The following is a 10,223-nucleotide window of genomic DNA, read 5'->3' on the forward strand; positions in this document are numbered from 1 at the left end:
ATTACTGAAACAGGATACAAGTGGAAAATATAAAGATCCAGTCCATTTAAAAAATTGGAGGCCCCTTACACTTCAGTGTTGTGATGCAAAAATTCTATCAAAATGTATAGCGCATAGAATTAAAAAGGTATTGTTGGATATTATTCATTCTAATCAGACAGGTTTTTTACATGGAAGATACATTGGAGATAATATAAGGCAAGTATTGGAAACAATAGAACACTATGGAAAATATGGGAAACCAGGCCTGCTATTCATAGCAGACTTCGAAAAGGCATTTGATAAAGTACGACTGGGGTTTATATATAAATGCCTGGAGCATTTCAATTTTGGAGAAGCTCTTAAAAATGGGTCAAAATACCCCCCCCCCCCCCCCCCCCAAAAAAAAAATAAAAAAATAAAATAAAGAACGGTGGAGAGACAAGCTCTCAAACTGTAAAGGAAGATGTCGTTGCCCTCATCCGTCAGATGCACGCGAGAAGTGGAGCTCTACACCAGTCTGCTGCAGGGAAAGCCCCAGTCTGCTGCAGGGAAAGCCCCAGTCTGCTGCAGGGAAAGCCCCAGTCTGCTGCAGGGAAATCACAGTCTGCTGCAGGGAAAGCCCCAGTCTGCTGCAGGGAAATCACAGTCTGCTGCAGGGAAAGCCCCAGTCTGCTGCAGGGAAAGCCCCAGTCTGCTGCAGGGAAAGCTCCAGTCTGCTGCAGGGAAAGCCCCAGTCTGCTGCAGGGAAAGCTCCAGTCTGCTGCAGGGAAAGCCCCAGTCTGCTGCAGGGAAAGCCCCTAGAAACAACTTCTCTGGTTATATATGGCCTACGCTTCATCCATATGAATCAGAATCATCCATTCTAATGTCAAAATTGACTACAAAGTGTAAATAGGATAATTTCTTGTCGTAAAGTCAGTCTCGTCCAAAACGAGATTTGGAAGTGAGTGCGTCACAACAGGTATGGATGGGTTGGGTATAAATCACTTTTGCCATCGATGTCGTGGCAGGTAGCTTAGTGGTTAAGAGCATTGTGCCAGTAACCGAAAGGTTGCTGGTTCTAATCCCTGAGCTGACTAGTTGAAAAATCTGTCGATGTGCCCTTGAGCAAGGCACTTAACCCTAATTGCTCCTGTAAGTCGCTCTGGATAAGAGCGTCTGCTAAATGACTAAAATGTAAAATGTCCAATTTGCGTACTCTCGTTCTCTGTGGCCGACATGAGTAAGTCATTTAAGCATGTTAACCCCAGCTGTAGGCCCAGTGTTTACGGACAATCTCTCCGTATTCCAGTCTGTTGTCCCCACTTGATTCTAAACTAAATGACTATTGACCCGGAGCACTCACTTCTGTAGCCATGAAGTGCTTTGAAAGGCTGGTCATGGCTCACATCAACACCATTATCCCAGAAACCCTAGACCCACTCCAATTTGCATACCAGATCCACAGATGATGCAATCTCTATTGCACTCCACACTGCCCTTTCCCACCTGGACAAGAGGAATACCTACGTGAGAATGCTATTCATTGACTACAGCTCAGCGTTCAACACCATAGTGCCCTCAAAGCTCATCACTAAGCTAAGGATCCTGGGACTAAACACCTCCCTCTGCAACTGGATCCTGGACTTCCTGACGGGCCACCCCCAGGAGGTAAGGGTAGGTAACAACACATCTGCCACGCTGATCCTCAACACGGGGGCCCCTCAGGGGTGCGTGCTCAGTCCCCTCCTGTACTCCCTGTTCACCCATGACTGCATGGCCAGGCACGACTCCAACACCATCATTAAGTTTGCCGACGACACAACAGTGGTAGGCCTGATCACAGACAACGATGAGATAGCCTATAGGGAGGAGGTCAGAAACCTGGCCGTGTGGTGCCAGGATAACAACCTCTCCCTCAACTTGACCAAGACATAGGTGATGATTGTGGACTACAGGAAAAAAAAGAGGACTGAGCACACCCCCATTCTCATCGACGGGGCTGTAGTGGAACAGGTTGAGAGCTTCAAGTTCCTTGGTGTCCACATCACCAACGAACTATCATGGTCCAAACACACCAAGACAGTCGTGAAGAGGGCACGATAAATGGGTCCTCAGATCCTCACATGGGTCCTCAGATCCTCACATAGATCCTCACATCCTGATTGGCTGCATCACCGCCTGGTATGGCAACTGCTCGGCCTCCGACCGCAAGGCACTACAGAGGGTAGTGCATACGGCCCAGTACATCACTGGGGCCAAGCTTCCTGCCATCCAGGACCTCTATACCAGGCGGTGTCAGAGGAAGGCCCTCAAAATTGTCAAAGACTCCAGCCACCCTAGTCATAGACTGTTCTCGCTGCTACCGCACGACAAGCGGTACCGGAGCGCCAAGTCTAGGTCCAAAAGACTTCTCAACAGCTTCTACCCCCAAGCCATAAGACTCCTGAACAGCTAATCATGGCTACACGGACTATTTGCACTGCCCTCCCACCCCCACCCCATCTTTTTACGCTTCTGCTACTCTGTTAATTATTTATGCATAGTCACTTTATCTCTACCCACATGTACATATTACCTCAATTACCTCGACTAACCGGTGCCCCCGCACATTGACTCTGTACCAGTACCCCCTGTATATATAGCCTCCCTACTGTTCTTTTATTTTACTGCTACTCTTTTTTTCTCAACACTTTTTGTTGTTGTTGTTGTTTTATTGTACTTTTTTATTAAGAAATAAATGCATTGTTGGTTAAGGGCTTGGTAAGCATTTCACGGTAATGTCTACACCTGTTGTATTTGGCACATGTGGCAAATAAAATGTGATTTGATTCTGTCATCATGAAGTGCTTTGAGAGGCTAGTTAAGGAGCATATCACCTCTACCTTACCCGACACCCTAATCTACTACAATTCACATATCGCCCCAACATATCCACGGACGACGCAATCGCCATTGCACTGCACACTGCCCTATCCCACTTGTCTCAGCCTCCATTAAATATGCTGCAATAGTCTATGTTCTGGGGTCAGTCTGTTATATCTGGTGTTATTCTCCTGTCTTATCCGGTGTCCTGTGTGAATTTAAGTATGCTCCCTCTAATTCTCTCTCTCTCCCTCTCTCCCTCACCTTGTCCCAGACCTGCTGTTTTCAACTCTCTCGCTACCGCACCTGCTATTTCAACCTCTAAATGCCCGGCTATGAAAAGACAAGTGACATTTACTCCTGATGTACTGTCCTGTTGCACCTTCTACAACCACTGTGATTATTATTTGACCCTGCTGGTCATCTATGAACGTTTGAACATCTCGAAGAACGATCTGGCCTTAATGGCCATGTACTCTTATAATCTCCACCCGGCACAGCCAGAAGAGGACTGGCCACCCCTCAGAGCCTGGTTCCTCTCTAGGTTTCTTCCTAGGTTGCTGCCGTTCTAGGGAGTTTTTCCTAGCCACCGTGCTTCTATATATCTGCATTGCTTGCTGTTTGGGGTTTTAGGCTGGGTTTCTGTATAGCACTTTGTTACATCTGCTGATGTAAAAAGGGCTTTATAAATACATTTGATTGATTGGACAAGAGAAATACATACGTAAGAATGCAGTTCATTGACTACAGCTCAGCCTTCAACACCATAGTGCCCTCCAAGCTCGTTACTAAGCTCAGGGCCCTGGTTCTGAACCCAGCCCTGTGCAACTGGGTCCTGGACTTCCTGACAGGCTGACCTCAAGTGGTGAAGGTAGACAACAACACCTCTGTCACGCTGATCCTCAACACGGTGCCCCACAGGGGTGCGTGCTCAGCCACCTCCTGTACTTCCTGTTCAACCATGACTGCATGGCCACGAACGTCTCCAACTCAATCATCAAAGTTTTCTGACGACAGAATAATGGTAGGCCTGATTACCAACAACAACGAGACAGCCTACATGGAGGAGGTGAGAGCCCTGGCGGAGTGGTGTCAGGAAAATAACCTCTCCCTCAACGTCAACAAAACGAAGGAGCTGATCGTGGACTACAGGAGACAGCAGAGAAAGCACGCCCCCATCCACATAGATGGGGCCCCAGTGCAGACGGTGAAAGCTTCAAGTTTCTCGGCGTGCACATCACTGATGACCTGAAATGGTCCCTTCACACAGACAGTGTGGTGAAGAAGGCGCAACAGCGCCTCTTCAACCTCAGTAGGCTGAAGAAATTCGTCTTGGCCCCTAAGACCCTCACGAACTTCTGCAGATGCACCATTGAGAGCATCCTGTTGGGCTGTATCACCTCCTGGTACGGCAACTGCACCGCCCGCATCCACAGGGCTCTCCAGAGGGGGGTGCGGTCAGCCCAATGCATCACCGGGGGCACACTGCCTACCCTCCAGGACATCTACAGCACCAGGTGTCACAGGAAGGCCAACAAGATCACCAAGGACCTCAGCCACCCGAGCCACGGCCTGTTCACCCCGCTACCACCTAGAAGGTGGAGACAGTACAGGTGCATCAAAGCTGGGAAAGAGAACTGTTAAACAGCCTTCGCCCAGCACACTGCCCTGAACCGTAGTCACTGTTCCTAGCTGGCTACCAGCAGACACTCTACCCTGCACCTTAGAGGCTGCTGCCCTTTTGTACTGTACATACAGTAATTGAACACTGGTCACTTTAATGATGTTTACATACTGTTTTACTCACTTCATAGGTATATACTGTATTCTAGTCATGGTTCATCCTATATAACTATGGCTGTCCACACCTATTATATTCATATAATGTCCATACTGTCTATACACACCATTATTTATATATATATACTGCATATTCTGGACTTTGACAGTGCTCTTTCTGATATTTCTTAATTTCTTTATTTTTACCCTTTGTATTACGTGTGTATGGTTTTGTATTGCAAGGTATTACTGCACTGTTGGAGCTAGAAACACAAGCATTTCGCTGCACCTGCAATAACATCTGCAAATCTGTGTACGCGACCAATAAACTTTGATTTGACATCTCTGTTCATCCAGGGTTTTTGGTTGGAGTACGTGTGAATTGTTATTGTGGGTACAACATCATCAACAGATTTTCTAATTTTTCTCCCCTCGATTGACTGTCTGCCTCCCCCTCTCCCGCCTGTCTGCCTCCCCCTCTCCCGCCTGTCTGCCTCCCCCTCTCCTGTCTGTCTGCCTCCCCCTCTCCTGCCTGCCTCCCCCTCTCCTGGCTGTCTGCCTCCCCCTCTCCTTCCTGTCTGCCCCTCTCATGCCTGTCTGCCTCCCCTCTCCACCCTGTCTGCCTCTCCTGCCTGTCTGCCTCCCCCTTCTCCTTCCTGTCTGCCTCCCCCTCTCCTGCCTGTCTGCCTCCCCCTCTCCTTCCTGTCTGCCTCCCCCTCTCCTTCCTGTCTGCCTCCCCTTCTCCTGCCTGTCTGCCTCCCCCTCTCCTTCCTGTCTGCCGCCTCCCCCTCTCCTGCCTACCTGCCTCCCCTCTCCCGCCTGCCTGCCTCACCCTCTCCTGCCTGCCTCCCCCTCTCCTGCCTGCCTGCCTCCCCCTCTCCTGCCTGCCTCCCCCTATCCTGCCTGCCTCCCCCTCTCCTGCCTGCCTGCCTGCCTCCCCCGCTCCTGCCTTCCTCCCCCTCTCCTGCCTGCCTGCCTCCTCCTCTCCTGCCTGCCTCCCCCTCTCCTGCCTGCCTGCCTCCCCCTCTCCTGCCTGCCTCCCTCCCCCTTTCCTGCCTGCCTCCCCCTCACCTGCCTGTCTGCCTCCCCTCTTCTGCCTGTCTGCCTCCCCCTCTCCTGCCTGTCTTCCTCCCCCTCTCCTGCCTGTCTGCCTCCCCTCTCCTGCCTGTCTGCCTCCCCCTCTCCTTCCTGTCTGCCTCCCCCTCTCCTGCCTGTCTGCCTCCCCCTCTTCTGCCTGTCTGCCTCCCCTCTCCTGTCTGTCTGCCTCCCCCTCTCCTGCCTGTCTTCCTCCCCCTCTCCTGCCTGTCTGCCTCCCCTCTCCTGCCTGTCTGCCTCCCCCTCTCCTTCCTGCCTGCCTCCCCCTCTCCTGCCTGCCTGCCTCCCCCTCTCCTGCCTGCCTCCCCCTATCCTGCCTGCCTCCCCCTCTCCTGCCTGCCTGCCTGCCTCCCCCCTCCTGCCTGCCTCCCCCTCTCCTGCCTGCCTGCCTCCTCCTCTCCTGCCTGCCTGCCTCCTCCTCTCCTGCCTGCCTCCCCCTCTCCTGCCTGCCTGCCTCCCCCTCTCCTGCCTGCCTCCCTCCCCCTTTCCTGCCTGCCTCCCCCTCTCCTGCCTGCCTGCCTGCCTCCCCCCTCCTGCCTGCCTCCCCCTCTCCTGCCTGCCTGCCTCCTCCTCTCCTGCCTGCCTCCCCCTCTCCTGCCTGTCTGCCTCCCCCTCTCCTGCCTGTCTTCCTCCCCCTCTCCTGCCTGTCTGCCTCCCCTCTCCTGCCTGTCTGCCTCCCCCTCTCCTGCCTGTCTGCCTCCCCTCTTCTGCCTGTCTGCCTCCCCCTCTCCTGCCTGTCTTCCTCCCCCTCTCCTGCCTGTCTGCCTCCCCTCTCCTGCCTGTCTGCCTCCCCCTCTCCTTCCTGTCTGTATGTCTGTCTCTCCTCTCCTGTCTGTCTGCCTCCCCCTCTCCTTTCCTGTCTGTCTGCCTCCCCCTCCCCTCTCCTGTCTGTTTTCCTCCCCCTCTCCTCTCCTGTCTGTTTGCCTCCCCCTCTCCTCTCCTGTCTGTTTGCCTCTCCCTCTCCTTCCTGCCTGCCTCCCCCTCTCCTGCCTGCCTGCCTCCCCCTCTCCTGCCTGCCTCCCCCTATCCTGCCTGCCTCCCCCTCTCCTGCCTGCCTGCCTGCCTCCCCCCTCCTGCCTGCCTCCCCCTCTCCTGCCTGCCTGCCTCCTCCTCTCCTGCCTGCCTGCCTCCTCCTCTCCTGCCTGCCTCCCCCTCTCCTGCCTGCCTGCCTCCCCCTCTCCTGCCTGCCTCCCTCCCCCTTTCCTGCCTGCCTCCCCCTCTCCTGCCTGCCTGCCTGCCTCCCCCCTCCTGCCTGCCTCCCCCTCTCCTGCCTGCCTGCCTCCTCCTCTCCTGCCTGCCTCCCCCTCTCCTGCCTGTCTGCCTCCCCCTCTCCTGCCTGTCTTCCTCCCCCTCTCCTGCCTGTCTGCCTCCCCTCTCCTGCCTGTCTGCCTCCCCTCTTCTGCCTGTCTGCCTCCCCCTCTCCTGCCTGTCTGCCTCCCCTCTTCTGCCTGTCTGCCTCCCCCTCTCCTGCCTGTCTTCCTCCCCCTCTCCTGCCTGTCTGCCTCCCCCTCTCCTTCCTGTCTGTATGTCTGTCTCTCCTCTCCTGTCTGTCTGCCTCCCCCTCTCCTCTCCTGTCTGTCTGCCTCTCCTCTCCTCTCCTCTCCTGTCCTGTCCTGTCCTGTCCTGTCCTCTCCTCTCCTGTCTGCCTCCTCCTCTCCTCTCCTGTCTGTCTGCCTCCCCCTCTCCTCTCCTGTCTGTTTGCCTCTCCCTCTTCTCTCCTGTCCTGTCCTGCCTGCTCTATAGTGCTGCTGCGATCCGCCCACTCCTTGTTCTTTCCCAGGTCTAATGAACTGAGCTATTCACATCAGATGAGTGGAAATCAAATGGAATTCTTAACACAGAGTATAACACATAACATAATGCCCTGGAGCTGAAATCTAAAAATATCTGCTCATCCATTTGTGGATGACACAAGGTGTTATATTATATTGATGGTGATGGTGCTACAGTACACTGGAAAAAAGTAAGGTTTTAAAATGGTTCTTACTCTGCTTTTAAAGGGAAACTTCACCGCTAGACAGTATTTGGGGGTGTTTTTCCAGTCTCCCTACATCATTGTGAGTGATGAAAGGGTATTTCAGACACAATGATGCACTATAGCTGTATTTTTAAATGTTCACGCCGGGAGAGTTCAACCAATGACGTCATTGGTTGATTGAGCCTGCTGTCTGATCTCAAAATGGAGTCATGTTTTGTAGAAATGTTTGTGGCCTTTGTGTTTCGCCGATTGCACGATCACGCTAGCAGCGAGTAGATGTGGTTGTCCTTGTTCAACAGAGCCATCGGACTTGTTTCAACGATGTGCCTATCTGCCAGGACATTGCAAGGTATCTAGGTTGATTACTTTTCCCTGGCTTTGTAAAGACTACAGCCGGATGTAAGCCCTACTTCCTTGTTCCCACCCTCGAAAGGCAGGCTTTTCAAAACGGGGCAGTTACTAGTTTACTGGTTCATGGAAGCTATATTACCATGCACTGTCTATCTGAGATTGCAAAATAATTAGCTACAATGGTTGCTTCTGATGATTCCTCTTTCCAAGAAGAGCTGGGCGACAATTCTTTTTTTTAATGTTATTTTACATAGGAACATACAGCCCTATTTATTTGGGGCCTAGACCAGCTGGACTAGGAGTCAGGAGGGCAAATTACAAACGAGGAAGTTGTTTTGCTGTCGGTAGCTAGCTAGCAAATATAAACTCACTTTTTACACGAGACAGTGTTGTACAGCACAAGTTGGTGATCGATTCAGCCATAACGGGCCTTGCTAGTACCACTACAAGCCAAGCTAGCCAAGTTTAGCAAGCTAACTAGCTGTGTATTTGTTATACCTAAAATGTACTGTAGTCTAAAGTTATAGCTAGCTAGCTAACTAGCTTCTCATTAGGAGCAAAACTGGAGAAATGTTTTGTTGATGATGATGGCGGACAGTAAAGTAATGACTTTGGCTTTATGACTTTTATTAGTCTTGGAGTAACTACACCTGTGTGTTGTAGCTAGCTAGCTAATGTGTGTCTGTGAGATATCTCATATTCTACACCATGCTGCTATAGTAGGAATACAGACAGTACACAACGATTGCCCTATGAATATTTAATAGAGTTTTTGTCTTTCTCTCACAGACAATACCGCTTGGATACAAATCATTTGATGACATTCAACAGGAGATGTGAAAGGTCCCATAACAACAATTACCCCTTGTATCAAAGAGACTCTGAACAACTCACTTCACCACCCAAAAACACCCCATATGAAAGTATTCCCTTTGTAGAACTGTAGTTTTATTATAGGCGTTAGTAGTATATTTTCTTCTAATGCATGTATCTCATCCATTGCCATAACTCTTCCTGCGTACTGCTGTGTAAACTCACCTCGGTCTCCAGAGCAAATAAACTTTGTCTTGAAGCCCTATCTATGTTGGTAGATAAGAGGAGAGCACCCCTCCAGCTAGGATGGAGTCCGTCACTCCTCAGCAGGTCAGGCTTGGTCCTGTTTGTGGGTGAGTCCCAGAAAGAGGGCCAATTATCCACAAATGTTATCTTTTGGGAGGGGCAGAAAACAGTTTTCAACCAGCGATTAAGTGCTGAGACTCTGCTGTAGAGCTCGTCACTTCCCCTAACTGGGAGGGGGCCAGAGACAATTACTCGATGCCGACACATCTTTCTAGCTGATTTACACGCTGAAGCTATGTTGCACTTGGTGACCTCTGACTGTTTCATCCTAACATCGTTGGTGCCGACGTGGATAACAATATCTCTATACTCTCTACACTCGCCAGTCACTCACCATCTTTAGATTAGCCTTAACGTCGGTAGCCCTGCCCCCTGGTAAACAGTGTATGATCGCTGGGTGATTCGTTTTAAGTCTAATACTGCGGGTAATGGAGTCGCCAATGACTAGAGTTTTCAATTTGTCAGAGCTAATGGTGGGAGCCTTCGGCGTCTCAGACCCCGTAACGGGAGGAGTAGAGACTAGAGAAGACTCAGACTCCGACTCGCTACATAATGGGGAAAACCGGTTGAAGGTTTCTGTCGGCTGAATGAGCGACACCGGTTGAGCATTCCAACAGTATTTCCCTCCAGAAGCCATGAGAAAGTTGTCCGGCTGCAGGGACTGTGCGGGGGGATTTATACTAACGTTACTGTCTGTACTTACTGGTGGCACAGACGCTGTTTCTTCCTTTCCTACACTGAGATTACCCTTGCCTAACGATTGCGTCTGAAGCTGGGCTTGTAGCACAGCTATTTTCGCCGTAAGGCGATCGTTCTCCTGTATATTATGAGTACAGCGACTGCAATTAGAAGACATCATGTTAATGTTACTACTTAGCTTCGGCTGTTGAAGATGTTGATGAACCATGTCCAGATAAAGCGTCCGGAGTGAAAAAGTGTCTGGTCCTTTCTGCACTCCAGACAACTGTCTGGTCCTTTCTGCACTCCACAGCCAGGTGGACAACCGTCTAGTCCTTTCTGCACTCCACAGCCAGGTGGACAACCGTCTGGTCCTTTCTGCACTCCACAGCCAGGT

The sequence above is a fragment of the Coregonus lavaretus genome, assembly GCF_964263955.1.
Source record: "Coregonus lavaretus genome assembly, contig: HAP1_SCAFFOLD_2229, whole genome shotgun sequence".
NCBI lineage: Eukaryota > Metazoa > Chordata > Actinopteri > Salmoniformes > Salmonidae > Coregonus > Coregonus lavaretus.